The sequence below is a fragment of the Galeopterus variegatus genome, unplaced genomic scaffold (assembly GCF_000696425.1).
Source record: "Galeopterus variegatus unplaced genomic scaffold, G_variegatus-3.0.2 Scaffold6506, whole genome shotgun sequence".
Classification (NCBI taxonomy): domain Eukaryota; kingdom Metazoa; phylum Chordata; class Mammalia; order Dermoptera; family Cynocephalidae; genus Galeopterus; species Galeopterus variegatus.
The window spans coordinates 66,021-82,525 of NW_007732617.1; positions in this window are offsets into that span (position 1 = coordinate 66,021).

Consider the following 16,505-nt stretch of genomic DNA (forward strand, 5'->3'; position numbering starts at 1 on the left):
CACTGAATCAGGATTGTCAAAATCCTGTGCTGCCTACACCAGTGGTCTCTTCTCTGTATTCATCCTATTTGACCTCTCATTGGCTTTCAATTCAGTTTATGTCTCCCTCCTTCTTTGGAAACCTCTCTTTCCTTGGCTTCTGTGATACTACACCCTCTTCCTTCACTGTTGTCCTTCATTAATCTCTTTTGCCACCTGTTCCTTCTCTGCATGTTCTCTGAATGTTGGCATCCCCCTGGGCATTGCCAAAGCCTTCTGTTTCCCCCCTCTATATTCAATCCCTACATCTCATCTAGTTTCATGGTTTATATCCACCTTATATGCAATGACTCCCACGTTGATATTTCCAGTCCTCACCTCTACCTTGAGAATTAGAATCACGTCTTCACTTGCTGAATTTTTATCTCCAATTGGTTGTCTAATGGTCATCTCAAGTTTCATGTAGTCAAAACGGAGGAGCGCCTTATCACTCCCTGCTCCCATCTGCACCTTCCCCAGCCCCCTACCTCAGTAAAGGGCACTATCCTGTCACCCAAGCTAGAGACAAGCATTGTCCTTGTTTTTTTTTTTTCCCTCAACCCTTTGCATCCAATCTACCAGCATGTCCCTTTAATTGTACTTCAAACATACTTCAAACAGTTCATGGAAAATGGAATTAAAAGATAATATGAGACTTTTCATGAATTTTTTGAAGACACTTTGTGTATCCTTAATCCATTCACATTTTTCCATCTCCAACCACACCACTCTAGGTTAAGCCACTGTCTCAAGTCCTGCCTCCTGCAATGGCTTCCTCTCTTGTCCCCTTCCCACCTCTTCTAAACTCACTCCCCACGTGGTAGCTGGAGCGATATTAAGACATTGACCACATCCTGTCACTTCCCTGCTTCAAACTACTCAGTGATTGATAGTACATTCAAAATAAATCCAAACCATCCAAAACCCCTTGGCCTTCAGGGCTCTCTCTGCATGATCTGGCCTCTCTCTCCTCATGTCCTATCGTTCTTTTTTTGTGCATCAGCCACTCTTGCCTGCTTTATGTTTTGCAAATACAGGAAGATTGTTTCTGCCTAAGAGCTTTTATCTTGCCATTTTCTCTGCCTGGCACACTCTACTCCACAAAATTATCCTGTGACCAGTTCCCCACCACCTGGCCAGGGACCCTACCTTGTTTAAAGTACCCACTCCCCCTCCCTCAGTTTCTCATGATTTCATATCTTGGTTTTCATTTCTTCATTGTACATATCAGTATTTTAATGTCCTTGCTCATTTTCTTTGTCCTCTCTCCTATCTGTAATGCAGGCACCTGGCTGTCTTGCTCACTACCCACCCCTCTACCCCTGAGAGCCTGCTAACACATTATAAGGTGCTCAGTAAGTACATGAATGAATGTGCTCAGCAATAGACATGCAATGGTGAACTGAAAATGGTGAATTGAAAATGACCATAGTATAAAAAATCCACCCTTTCAGAGCCAAGCAGGTATTTTCACACTGCCTGGCCATACAACCTGAAAAGAAGAATAAGTTGATTGTTAAGAGTTTTGTGGTTGATTATTGTATGGGTGGGTGACTTCCAGACCTTTCAGTCTCCCTGGATAAGACAGATAGTTTCCATAAGATGTCAGTGCTATCCATCTACTTGGACAGAGTAGATGTACAGAGACATAAATACTTGCTAAGTGAACATCTACTCTATGCTGGGAATCCTGCTCAGTGCTTCTCTCAGATTATCTCATTGAATCATTTCAATAATCCTACTGGAGAATAAGCATCCATTATTCTCTCCACTTTAGAGGTGAAATAACTGAGGCATGGAGGAATCAAGTAAGTTGCAAAAAGTCACACAACTACTAAATAGCACTGGATATTTCAAAGCCTGTTTTATCTCCATTGCATACTGCAATTTTGAGAACTAGGACGTATTCTCCAGGTGACGATAGTAGAAAGGTGAACTCATAATTGAATTGCAGGTGCTGGTAAGTTTAGAACTATTTAGGTTTCTTCTGTCCTGGGTTAAATCCAAGGTGTCCCAGATACTGGCAAGATGAAAAATCTTTTTGTGAGAAACTGGGATGATATAAAAAATGTTTCAGTATCGAGAATTAAAATGAGCAACCTTCCCCACCTTATTCATTTTCCCAACCCTCAATAAATATTTACTGAGTGTCTACTATGTGCCAGGCACCTGCTAGATTCTGGGGGTGTATTAGTGACAAGACAGACACAATGTCCTCTGAAGGTTTCTTTTTGAAAGAATGAGGCTACATTTAATTCTTCACCACTCACACCATCCACTTCCAGTTCCTTAATAGCATTCGGGTTCTTAATAGCAATGTGGTCTGGAGTCAGCCAGGCACTGGTGGATAAGAGGCCTCTGTGGAGGTGCTGCTTGGCACAGAGCATCAGCAATGGAGCCATTCCTAGCCATTGCAGCCGTCTTTGGTTCACCTTCTGAGTGTGGCTTTCCTTAGCTGGTTAAGCTTTCTGGATACTTGCTTTCACTGGAGAAAATCTTCTTGGTGTACTGTAAATTTATTGCGTGGGTTTGGGAAATGCATAGGGAGTGGTATTGACAGGCTTTGGGGGATGATTGGGTATGAAGGGGATGAAAAAACAGAAGAGTCAAGGATGACTTCCAGGCTTTGGTCTGAGCAACTGGGTGATTGGCGGCATCATTTACTACTATGAAATATACTAGCAAAGGAGCAAGACATGTCATTTTGTTTTATTTTGTCTTGTTTAGGAGAAAGATCATGAAGTCAGTTTTGGATAGGTTGAGATAGAGTTGCCTATGAGACATTTAAGTGGGTTGTTCGATAGGCAGCTGAAGATACAGGGTGGAATCTCAAAAACAGACCTAGAAAAAAGCCAGAAAATTGTCAACAAATAATAATAAAGCCCTGAGAGTGGAAAAGTATGTCTTCTGAGAGTTGCACCACGGAATTCAATAACTCACATAGAAGTAGTTTTATACTATTTAGACAAGGCATTTTAGATTCTGTGGATTTGTTGTCTCTAACATCCAAATTTCTTCCCTTAGGGGAAAAATCCAACCAAAAACAAAACAGAACAAAAAAAAAAAACTCAAAAAGAAAAACAAAGCAAAGCAAATGAAAACAAAAACTCAGTATTTCCTTCTCTTCTAATATTGTCTCTAAACAAGCTTATCTTGCCTACTCCTTTCAGCATCAAGTCCGATAATCATTTCCCCAAGAGAAGGAGGCAGGCATGGAAATTGAATTAAAATCTGACAAAACAAGCCAATATATTTCTTTCCACTTATGTGCAATCTTATTTTATCCCAGTTGTGACTGATGCCTCTGATAGAAGAGCCCCGCATCTGTGGATGATTTAAACAGTGTTATGTAACACATGCTCTGTCCTGATCAAACCTTTTGTTTTCTTTGAATTTTGCATTGTTTAAAAAGAAGCTGTTTAATTTTTACTTTAGCATTAGAAAAAATGGTGGGATGCATGTGAACTTTGAGACAAAAACTCTAGTTTCCTATCCGAGATCTACAACTTACCACCGAGTAAATTTTAGTCCTTTCTTTCAGAAATGATGTAACAATTGTCTTCAGAGAGCTTTGAGACTCAAACTGCTCAGTGGGAAGTGGGAGCTATTGAAAGACACTGTTAGTTTCCTGCCCAGTGTAATATCTGCTCGCCCTCTTTTCCAATAGAACCCCAGTTTTACTTAAGGCGTCGATGTGAACAACTTTTCAGTTGAACCATATGAAATTGCCTCTTTGTTAAAAGGGCTCAAATACTGACAATTTCATGTGGTTCATTCTAAAACAAACAAGCAAATCTCTCTTCCTCACCTGTCTTACAGCGAGGGGTGGCACAGTGTTCTTCTGGTCAATAAGATATTGGAGGAGGCTTGTGTAGAGGTGCCGTTTCCTTAATAAAAAGGTGAAGCCCATTTTGGCCTTTCAGGAATACACAGACATGATGCCTGGAGGTGCAACTGACAATATTGCAACTGCAAGAACGAAAGGTTCCATACTAGGGATGTGGAGCAGAAAGCTGGAAGGATAATTTCCTCCATAAATGAAACTTTTTACTAGCTTAAGCCACAGGTTAGTTGGGTCTTGTGTTGCTTGTAACTGATTGAAATCTTTTCTTTTTTTTTTTTTTTTTTTTTTTTTTTTTTTTTTTTTTGTCTTTTATCTTTTTCCGTGTCTGGCAACGGATCGCAACCCTCAGTGTTGCCCCCGTACCAGATCGGGGACCGGCAACGGGATTGCAACCCTCGGCGTCGCCCCCGCGCCTCACTCAGCCAGTGAGTGGGAACCAGTCTGTATGTGGGATCCGAACCCTCACAACCCTGGACCGCCACGCTTCCCAAGCGGCGCACTATCCAGTGCGCCACCGGCCGGCCCTGAAATCTTTTCTGATACTGTACCCAGAAACTCTTAGCTTTTCTTTACCTCCCCTTTTCATAATAATCCCAGCTCTTAAATTTCAAGATTACTGGGCTCTGAGAAAGGGCTTCCTCTCATTCCAGATGTAGTAAATCCAAGGTTTTAGCCTTACTAGTAGATCTCAATGAGCAGCAGTTATTTGATGAAATGGCCTCACACTCAGAACAATCACAATCATTTACTGAGCACATACCATGTGCCAGGCATGATGCTAAGCCCTTTGCATACAAGTTCTCGTTTAATCCCAACCACAAACCTATAGAAAAATAATACCCATCAGTACCCACATCTTATAAAAAAGAAAAATCAGGAAGAGAGGTTAAGCCACTGTTCAAACCGAACAGTTTTTAACAGGCTGAAACTAGTCTGGAAATCATGTCTCTTCCTAGTCACTTGCCATGCTGCTTTAGTTTATCCACTGTGCTGTGACCAGTCCTGCTGCAGGTTTCCTTCTCTGTGGAGCAGTTTATTTCCTTCCTCTACTCTGCCTTTCTCTGTGACAGCACAGAAAAAGTTCTATTTTCTACAGAAAGTAGAACTTTCTGCAAAGACGGAAATGCTCTATATCTGTTCCCCTCAAAAGAGTAAATAAACTACCAGCCACATGCAGTCCTCGAGGATTTAAAATGTGTTAATGCAACTAAGAAATGGAATTTTAAATTTTACTTAATTTTAAGTACTTTAAATTGAATAGTCACATGTGGCAAGTGGCCACTGTATTGAACAGTGCTGCCGTAGAAGGCCGCAACCAGATGGTGTCACGGCCAGGCCACACTGTTCCCTTTGGTGCCTGCTCCCAGCGACTCTGCCCCTGACAGTGCTGACATTTTCCAGAGCTGATATGTCCTCTCCAGTCCTTGTGATGAGGCCAACTAGAGGGGATCAAGCCTTTCAGCAATGCCCATATCTTTCTTCAAACTCAGTGCTATAAAAATGACAGCATCTGGCTTCAGTGTGTCATGTGCAACTCTTGCGGCAGAGGTGAAATATCAAAGTCGCTGTCAAATGATGGCCATAAAAGTGTGACATTTTTGTGGGTTACAAAAGGGTTATGAGGCCGTCATTTCTTGAGGTGAGTGGTTTATCCAGGTAACTTGGGTATTTAAACAGCACAGCGATGTGAAATGAAAACCAGATGAAAGTCATAAAACCTCATGACACTTTTATATTTCAAAGCTAAAATATCACCTATAATTTTCCTACTTCCAGCCTATGTGTTCAACTCACCTTTATTTCATAATTGAGTTCCGGATGGCTTCTGACACCACCAGTTGGGTCACTGCATCAGGAAACAGTTGATTTACTCAGTGGAATTTCTTAAGAAAACTGCCTACTTAGAATCAAGTAGCTGGGACATGGCTGTTTACAAGCTTTCTTCAAGTGATCAAATTGAATGGGGTCACTGGACAGAAATGGTGATTGCTATTTTATCTCCTTAATTTGGGAAAGGAAATTAGAATTGTTAGGTGTAGGCAACTAGGGAGAGCACAAGGTAAAGAATTAGGAAGCCTGGCTTTTCTTCTAACTTGCTGTGACTTTGGGCAAGTCATTTAACCTCTCTCCAAGTCTCTCATCATACGTAAAAGTTGGGAAAATGAAGACGGTCTTTCCAACTTCAACAGTTTGAACTTTAAGGTGATGGCGCCTGCGAGGACAATGGTAACATGGCATTTGGGGTGACTTTGGGGACGCTGAGAGATTCCTCAACTCAGAGGAGGAGAAAGGGAAGGAAGATCACGAATGGTCGTAAGTATAGATTCGGAAAGAGACAACCGAGCCACAGAGCAATGGCACGACTGTAGAAATTCACACATGCGGACTCCTGAAGTTTCTGCCTGCATGACTTTAACAGGAGGTTTGGGTCAAATAAAATGTTTGAAGAAGGGAAAAGAATGACCACACTGGAAAAAATGTGGAAGACAGGAGGGAAGGACACAGGAAGAGATGAACAAAAAAAAGTGGGGGAGGTCACAGAAGAAAAATCTAAGAAAAAGTAATGCTACTTGCTATTAGGTTCCGTAAGTATCTTCCATCACAGTTCTGGACATACACTGGTTCAGGCCACAGTCTTCACTTGTCTGCATCTTTGCCACAAAATCCTGACTTGTGCCCCTCCCTTCCATCTTGCCACTTTGATCCATTCTGCATATGCAGCCAAAGTGATTTTCCTAACACAAATCTGACCACCATGTCACTCTCGCTTAAATTCCTTCATCAGCCTTCCCGTCGCTCCTCAGAAGTCTAAATTTTTTAGTCTGGTTTTCCAAGACCATCCTAATCTGACTATTTTGTATCCTTATAGCTGTGGTTGGCAAACTTTTTCTGTAAAAGGCCAGCTGGTAGATTATTCTCTGCTCTGCAGGCCAAATAAATTGTCTCTGTGTCAACTACTCAACGCTGCTGTCACGGCAAGCAGCAGCAAAGACAACATGTCAGTAAAGGGTATAGCTGTGTTCTGATAAAACTGTATTTACAGAAACAGGCAGCCCTCCTGTGGGCTTCAGTTGACTGACGTCTACCCTGTGGTCTCAGAGTCACCTCCACCACCCAACCCTCCACTTCTCAGCACCCATGGAATTACTTGCACCTCCCTGGCTGGGCTCTGCCCTCTCTCAATACTGTGCTTCTGTGCATACTCGCCCCTTCCATCTAGTTGACCTCCACTCATCCTTGTGTTTTTGTTTAAACTTCCTCGACCAACCCACCCCAACACTGTATTCCCACTTACTTACCTGTTTGTGTATGTCTTTCACACCTCACTGCACCATAGGCTATCAGAGGGAAGGAAATACATGTTATTCATTTCTGTAATAACCACAGTGCCCCTGGGAATGAATGAATGGACACTAAAATTCATTTATCATTATGAGGATTTAATACTCCAGGTATGTCTGGCTCCATTGCCTAACTACAGAATAAATGCATGAAACTGACCTTGAGTTTCTAGAAGTCAAGAGTTTGGTAGAAAGCCTCAGAAAGGAGAAAGTGAACTTAATTTGAAGCACACTTCAAGAGTAAATAGGGTGGCAGTACTGACAGCATCATCTGACTTTATGAAAGACTACAGATCGCTTAAAGAGATAGTGTAAGGTCTGCATGTCATAAATTTATCAGATGGATCTGAAACTTGGACTGGAAAGTAAATGAGCAGTGGAACTGTGACAAGGAGAGGATACACCTGCCATGACGTTTTCATTGGGAACAGGCAACAGCTCTAGCTGGTAGAGCTGACAGCCACAGCCATGTCAAGTAAATAATCTGCATAGAAAGTGCAAGAATGCAAAAACATTTCCCATGTGGAGAACAAGGCCTTGGCAGGGTTTTCTGTGCACGGAGATTGTGAATAACTGCCTCAATGAATGTGAAAATCACCCAAGAGATTGCCTGAAGAACAGGTAGGGGCAACTAACATCTTGTTGGATGACTACTGTGTGCCAAGCACTGTCTTACCACTAATAATCCTCACAAAAAAGCACAAAGCATATCGTAATTTTATGGGTCATAAAAATGAAGCTCAGAGGACTTAAGCAACTTCTATAGGGTCACAAATCTCTGTTCTTTCCCATGCACTGGCAGGTGCAGCATAACCAGTGTCTAGCATCCAAGAAAGGGAAATTGAAAGAACTGAGCTAGTGATGCCTGGCCAACTGAATGGGGAACACCTATCTGAATTTTCAAAAAAAGAGTGAAAACAGGAGACGAAAAGCTAATACTAAGCATCTACCTTTTTTGGTTCACCACCACTCAATCCTCTTCCTGTTTATTCCCCTACCTTACAGAACTCCGATTTCCAGTTGGAGAATGACCCACCCCATTTCACATAATCTTGTTGCTATTGCAAATATAGAAGTCATTCCCTTCCTTTTCTGTGTAAGCTTAAGGAACCTGTGGAGGCTATTTCTACTAGATCCTTTCTCAATCTTCTCTGATACTGAGGCTTGGCCAATCAGATTTCATCTCTTAGGACTTTAAATCTTAAGTGGATAGGTATAGGAAATAAATGGCTGGAATTCATTCCAACACCATACTGATGGTTGATAATTCCTATCCTATTTTTAAACCTGTTCATGCAGCCTCCCCATGGATTCTCTGACTCCCCAATAACCTCCGACCCAGTAAATCCCCATTTTTGGCCAGTGTTGGTTTCTATTACTAGCAGTGAAAGATGTGACTCGTTTCCTTATTACTAAGAAAAAAGAACAGACTAATAATACACAATCAGCACTAATATACACAATGATGTAGCAACAACCTTCCTAGGTTTAAGAATAATTCAAGTGTATAGATTAAAGAGACTCACTGAGTTCTAAGACCATTAATGTAAACAGGCCAATAACTATTAAAGTAACCCCCAAAAATTAAAATCCTAAAAATTTTAGAACAAGCTGTTGTAACTCATGAGTTCTTTAACCAGCCAACCTACAACCTAAGTACGAAGACAATGGAAAGACATTTTTAGATACACAAGACCTAAGGAGTATATCATTTGTATACTCCTCCTGAACAACACAACCCAGCTAATATCTGACTCTTAGTAAAGAGCTCAATAATGAGCAAATTGAGGTACACAAACCAGAAAATTATAACAAGAATATACATACTATAATAATATATGTATATATATATAAAACTATATATGAAAGCTGTTATGTAAATATGTACACAAAAGTCCCCTCTTATTCTCAGGTTAGCTTTCCATAGTTTCAGTTACTGATGGTCAACTGTGGTTTGAAAATATTAAATGGAAAATTCCAGAATTAAGCAATTCATAAGTTTTATATTACACGCTGTTCTGAGAAGCGTGATGAAATCTCCTGCCTTTCTGCTCCGACCCTCCTGGGAAGCGAATCATCCCTTTGTCTGGTATCCCCTTGCTGTGTACACTACCTGCTCATTTGTCACATAGTAGCCATCTCGTTTATCAGATTGACTGTTGAGGTATCAAAGGGCTTGTAAGAAGGAAGAAGAAATTCATGCTAGTTTTGCTGTTGCACCTCAGACTGCAGCATTTACAGCAACAGTGCTTGATAATGCTTAGATAAGATGGAAAAGGCATTAAATTTGCAGGTGAAAGAAGACATGAACAGAAACGTGTTCCGACTGATTATCAGTGGTTTCAGGCACTCACTTGGAGTCTTGGAACATACTCTCTGCAGATAAGGGTGGATTACTATATACATGATATTTATACATATTTCAGACATAATTAAAAGGAAAAATCAATCTGTGTTATAAATATGAACACATAAGAACTGGTAGAATCAATAATAATAGAACAAGCAGCAAAAGACCATCAGTAATATTTGGGAAGATTTGAGCCAACAGCATTAATAAATTTGACCAAATTGATATAGGACACTACACCATCAGCAGCAGAATACATGCTCTTTTCAAGTGTGCATGAAACATTTACTAAACTGTACCACATTCTGGGCCACAAGGCCAATCTCAGTAAACCTCAAAGGCTTGAAATCATACAAAGTACATTTTCTGACCATGTGGAATTAAGCTAAAAATTAGTAAGAACAATAGTAGCAACAAACAAACAAGAACATCTTCAAATGTTTGAAATTTAAGCAATATATCTAAATAATACAGACAAATAAATCATGGTATATCCATACAGTGGAATATTATACAGAAATAAAAAGAGAAAATACTACTACATTCAACAACTCGGATTACTCTTACAGATATAACATTGAGTGAAAGAAAAAGGCATGAATGAAGACATTTGTAGGACTTCTTTGCGTAAAATTCAAAAACAGATGCAACTGATGTATGGTACTAGAAGTTGGAATATTGGTTACTTCTATGGTGGAATTAATGACTTGGAGGAGGGCAAAAAGAAGGCTACTGGGTTTGGTAAATGATCTATATTTCGATCTGGATGGCAGTCACAAGGGTGTGTTCACTGTATAAATTCAACAAGCTGTATACTTAAGATTTGTGTACTGTATTGTGTGTTGTAATTCAATTAAAATGTTTACAACAATATTTCTCAATTCCAAAAAAAAATAGCTAGTTTACTTAGAAATAGCAATGGGAAAATACAAATATATATACATATATACACATATATATATACACACACATATATATACATATATATATGTATACTATATACATATATATATTTCTACTTTCTATGAAGTAGAAAACCAAAAAAAAACAGCAAAGGAACTACAAATCATAAGATAAAAGAAATAAAATCAAATACATCAACTGTGACAGTAATGTGGACCAGATTTTTTTTTTTTTTTTTTTTTTTTTTTACTAAAAAACACAGGCTCTTACATTGGGCTGAAAAAAGAAAAAAAAAAAACCCACATAAACACAAAAAACCATACACTCTCTTCAAATGATACAGTAAAACCAAACAAAAATTAAAATGTTAGAAGTAAAGGGTATAAAAAGATATTGTAGGCAAACATTAAAAAAAGGGGTAACTCTTCACATAATAAACATTACAGGAACATCAGACAACGATGATAATGATAACAGCTTTGAAATTTTAGGCAACAAATCATATCACCCTACCTACCGTCTCTTTCTCTGTCACTCTCTCACTCACTCTCTTTAGAAAGAGAAATATTTTAGGCATATAAACACAATGTATATCCATGTTCTTACCAATTAGTTTAAAAAACTAAACAATATGATCATTTCTACACATTCATCTCCTCAGTAATTAGTGAACTAAATTTGCCAGCCCTACTATCCTCTGATCAGTCTTTGTTGGGACACTTTGGCAATTGACTAGCCATTGTGGTGAATGGTGTGAATTGCTTTTACTGAAGATTCACTCGATACCATTTTTGTCTGATTTTTAGATAACATACCTCTATCACACTGATTTACCACTTCTAATCATCTTTGAAACTGTAGTTAAATTAAAGGGATTACTTTATCTTCCATAATCTCCATCAGCAATCTTCTCGTCCTTCCTCTATCTAAAACCAATTCTTCATTTTGAGCAATGGTTCATCTTAATTTTGTGAGACAGTGCTATGCGAACCCAGGGTCAAACACCGCCTACCAACCTGACTGCTATCCCAAGCACCTCCAGATAAAAATTCCAAAGCAAACCCTGCTCCTAAAGAACGCAATTTTTCTTTAACTTTTTATTATTGAACATTATACAAAAGTAGACAATGGCATAATAACCTTCCATGTACCTAGTTTTAATCATTATTCCTGGACAATCTTTCACCTAATCTAGTTTCCCTCCCCACCCCCCACCACACTTAGATTATTCTGAAACAAATTCTAGACATCATATTACATTGTATAATTTTAAAATATTTTAGCATGTAATTCTAAAAGATAAACAGATAAAAATTACTTTTCCATAGTTTTGTTTTCTAACTTCTCCATAAATAATAGAATGTGTCTATTTTTATTCACCATTGTATCTTTAGCTTTTCTATAGTGTTTGGAACATTCTGAATAAGTATTTTTAAATGAGTAAATAAATGAATTGAGATAGAATCACCTATGCAAATTAATATTGAAATACTTTTCTTCCTGGGTAATAAAAAGGTTGGGGAGGAAGCACTATTTTCTCAGAAATAACAAGTATAATGATAAAGATTCTAGAAAAACTCATTTAAAGGGATATTCCTAACATGGCAGGAATACTGACACTTAAAACTTGAAAAAGAAAAGAACTACTCCAAAACGTAATGTGATACATACCATAGTAAAGAGAGAAATGGGAGAAACCAGAACAAAGACAAATTTCAAAAGATGAATTTATACTACATTGATAGATTTGGCTGGTTTTCCTACATCGTTGGTGAAACTGTAAATTGGTGCAGCCATTATGGCAAACAGTATGGAGATTCCTTAAACAACTTCAGATAGAACTGCCATGTGATCTAGCAATTCCACTGCTGGGTGTATACCCAAAGGAATGGAAATCATCATGTCAAAGGGATACCTGCACCCCCATGTTTATGGCAGCTCTATTTACAATAACCAAGCATAGGAACTAACCTAAATGTACATCATCAGATGACTGGATAAGGAAGATGTGGTATAATACACAGTGGAATACTACTCTGCCATAAAAAAGAATGAAAATAGTGTCATTCACAGCAACATGGATGAACTTAGAGAAAATCATACTAAGTGAAATAAGCCAGACACAGAAAAAGAAGTATCATATGTTCTCACTCATAAGTGGAAGCTAAAATCATAAAATATAAATAAAAGAAAGAAAGATACAACATTCACAATAATACATTGAACTTCCAAAAGGGGAACTCAGGTGACTAGAAGTGGGAAGAGAGGTGGTAGAGAGGAACTGGTAAAGGGCTGTGAATAGCAATGGCAGTGTATATTATTGAATATAATAATTATTCTGATTTGAGCATTACATATTGATCGTGTATATTGATATTCAACTCTGTACCCCACAGATATGTACAATCAACTATGCAATAAAAAATTTAAGAAAAGAAATTTGGCTGGTTTGTCCATGAGAAGACAATATTAATTAAGAAGATATACATAGCATGTAAATGTCATTTATTAAAACAATGACGAGGATAAATGATAGAATAAATGTGAACATTGTTGTAAAACTACTCAGCACTTTCGGGTTTCAACAACGAAGCTTTCTATTGGAATTTCCCAAAATCAATTTGGAAGAGATAAGAGATTTAAAGTCAAAAGATATTTCTGGCCTCCCTGGTGCAACTTACAGACAAAACTGAGCTGAAATGAAAAGAATGCTTTGTGGTATTAATCATTTGTGCACAGAAGACTTTACGAGTGTGCCAGGCACTTTCCAGTTGCTCCCGAAGAACCACTGTGCACTCACGCCCACCCCCCAACCCTTTCTCTGCCCCAGGAAATTGACTTGCAGGAGCCCCTCTGGCTTCCAGTTGGTGTGGTCAGTAGGTCTTGCTTTCAGGAGACTGAAGTGAGGGAAGAGGTCTGGTTGTTTATTCCCCACCTCTATTCTTGTAGGTTGCTTTGGGATGGCTATTGCTCCTCTCAAGTTGGCCCTCTACATATTTATCACCTTTTAAGATGCCCCAACTCTCCCTTTTCTCATCCCTTTGAGCCCTGGGTGGTAACAGGTCTTCTGTTACTACCCCTGGGAAACTCACTTTTACCTTTGAAAATAGCCCCTTAAATTGTAATTTGAGTTTGCCCTCTGTCTCCTGCTGCATCTCTAACTGAGAGATGCCAGGCAGGTGTCACATAAAACATCTACAATCACACATTATTTCTACAGCTTCTGGGCAGAAAAATCCTTTCTACACCCTAGTCTGCTGCTTTCCTATCCTTTCCTAATGATTTTTGGGGAAAGAGATTCAATGACTTCTCTTAATAGTTTATCCATCACTAAATCATTTCAACAATATATCCAGCACTGAACCAACCTTTGCTAATAGAAATTTATACTTCATATGCAATGAAAATCTATCCCTGTTTTCCTTTGTGCTCATCACTGAGGTCACAGGATGTCAGTATTAAAAAGGAACCCCAGGCACCATCAAATCCAGAAGTTTCCAAATGGATGTTTCTGTTTATGCCCTGACACATTTTCTAAATTTCAAAGGGGTTAAATGGACATTATTTACTTACATGGGATAGGAAAGCATGAGTTATTCTGTTGTTTGTAATAGATTTAATAGACAAAATCTCTCTAGACACACACATTCAGCATAAAAAGTTTGGGGACTAACTAACCTAGTTTAACCTCTTTTTTACTGTAGCTCAGAGAGATTATGGCTTATCCAGTCACCTAGTTAGCTTGTTGCATGGCTTGGAATATAGCCCTGGTTCCCTTCCTCCTAATTAGTCCCCTTTCTGTTAAAAAATCCTCCTTCTTAGATGAAAATCCTCCTTCCTGCCCCCAAATAGCTTTATTATCTGTGTTCCCTTGGGATAAATCTCCAAAAAGCAAGTTGCCAGGTAAATTAGTGTTGCTACTCAAAGTGTAATCTGAGAACCAGCAGCATTAATATCATCTGGGAGCTTGTCAGAAATGCAGACTCTCAGGTCCCAGGTCCCAACCTATAGCACCTTAACAAGATCCCTTGGTGATTCTAATATATTTTGACTATATATAGATGGATATAGATATATAAAGAGATTTATTATAAGGAATTGGCACACACAATTATAGAGGCTGAGAAGTCCCAAGATGTGCAGTCAACAGTTGGAGGCCCAGCAGAGCTGATCGTGCACTTCCAGTCTGAGTCTGAAGCCCTGAGAAGCAGAGAGCTGATGATATAAGTTCCAGTCTGAGTCTAAGTCCAAGGGCACAAGAAAACATGTTCCAGCTTAAAAATAGGCTCTCTTTGGGTCTGGCCCGGTGGCGCACTTGGTAGAGTGCGGCGCTTGGGAGCATGGTGGCGCTCCCACCGAGGGTTCGGATCCCATATAGAGACCGGTCCGCTCACTGGTTGAGCACGGTGCGGGCACGACACCTAGGGTTGCAATCCCGTTGCCGGTCGCGGTGCGGGTGCGACACCGAGGTTTGCGATCCCGTTACCGGTCACGAAAAAAGACAAAAAGGAAAAAAAAATAAATAAATAAAACTGGAATTCTTTAGCGGGAATTATGTTTACAGACTTCATTGATTGTTATATTTAAAAATACATTTCTCTCTCTTTTATTCTGTTCAGGCCTACAATGGATTGAATGAGGCCCACCCACACTGGAGAGGACAATCCGCTTTTCTCAGTCTATCCATTCCAATGTTAATCTCATTCAGAAACACCCTCACACACACACCCAGAATAATGTTCAATCAAATGTCAAGTTGACACATAAACTGAACCGTCACATGCATACACACGTTATAATTTGAGACCCTTTGACCTGTCAGTCTTGCTAAATTTACAATTTAAAAAGAACACATGGATGGCACCTGTAGGTGTCCCCAGCATCCAGATGCACAAGCGAATGTCTATTTCCTCCCACCTTCATCACCCCCAGTGGAATTTGCTGTAAGAAGGCTCACAGAGAGAAGGAATTATCTGATATCTCCTCTTTCTTCTTGGAACAGAAGGTTGATGCTACATGAATATGACTCTCCAGCCACCTAAGAGTTCTTTGCTTGTAGAGTAAAGTATTTCCAACTTGCCCAGTTGTCTTCATTAGCTACGGCTCCTTGAGAACTCATGTTCCTTCCACCTCGTTGTCTAAAACCTGCTCATTAAAAATAGGACATTAAATTGACAAGGATAAAGGGGATAAGAGGTGGGGAGCAGGAAACCCAACTGGACAGAGTGAAATAGTGTGGGAATTAAAATAAAACGAATATGAATCCAGGCATCTGGGAGTTGAGAAGGGAAGAGTTATGTAATTCTAGTCCACTGATGTCATTGTAGCCTGTTCTGACTACGTTGTGACTGGCCAGAGGGGCCAGGGGCCAAGGGGACGTGGACATGGGAAGGACCCAGACATTCTCTGGATCTGAGTTTCAGCCTTATGTGTACAAGATGAGGTCAGTGAAAACAAAGGGATGTGTCTGAGCAACTGCCAGGGCCATTTCCCTGCAGAGATGGTTCCGCAGTCCCAGAGAGGGACCCGCTGTGAGTTTAAGTCTCCGTCATCCCTCAGGGCCTTCCCCTCCCTCATCCAGTCTTTCTGTGGCCTCCAGAGCCCATCTGTGGCAGTGACGCCTCGCAGGCTTCCAGCTCATATGTGTGCAGGAATGGGAGGGTCGGGGCCACTGACACACACCAGTATCCTGCAGCCTATTATTTCCTGCCTGTCCTGGCTCCCCTCCAAGGCCCAACATGACAGGTGGATGAAGTTCATGAGGAAGCTCAGCAATGGGCCAGTTTTCCAGGAATGCTACTGCTAACTGCATTCACAAACTAAGCCAACTCCCCACCACCCTGAATGGGGAGGCAGCTGAATGGGGCAGAGTAGGTTATTCCTTTTCTTTTTCCCCTCTGTCTCCAGTCTGGATCCTGTGATTGTTTCGCTGGTAAAAGCAACTCCCTGCTCAGACTCCAGGCTTCCAAGTGCTTCCAAGGCCCATACAAGGAACAAAGGCACTTCACTGATGCCTGTTTTCAAAACAGTGACCCACAACTGAGGACTG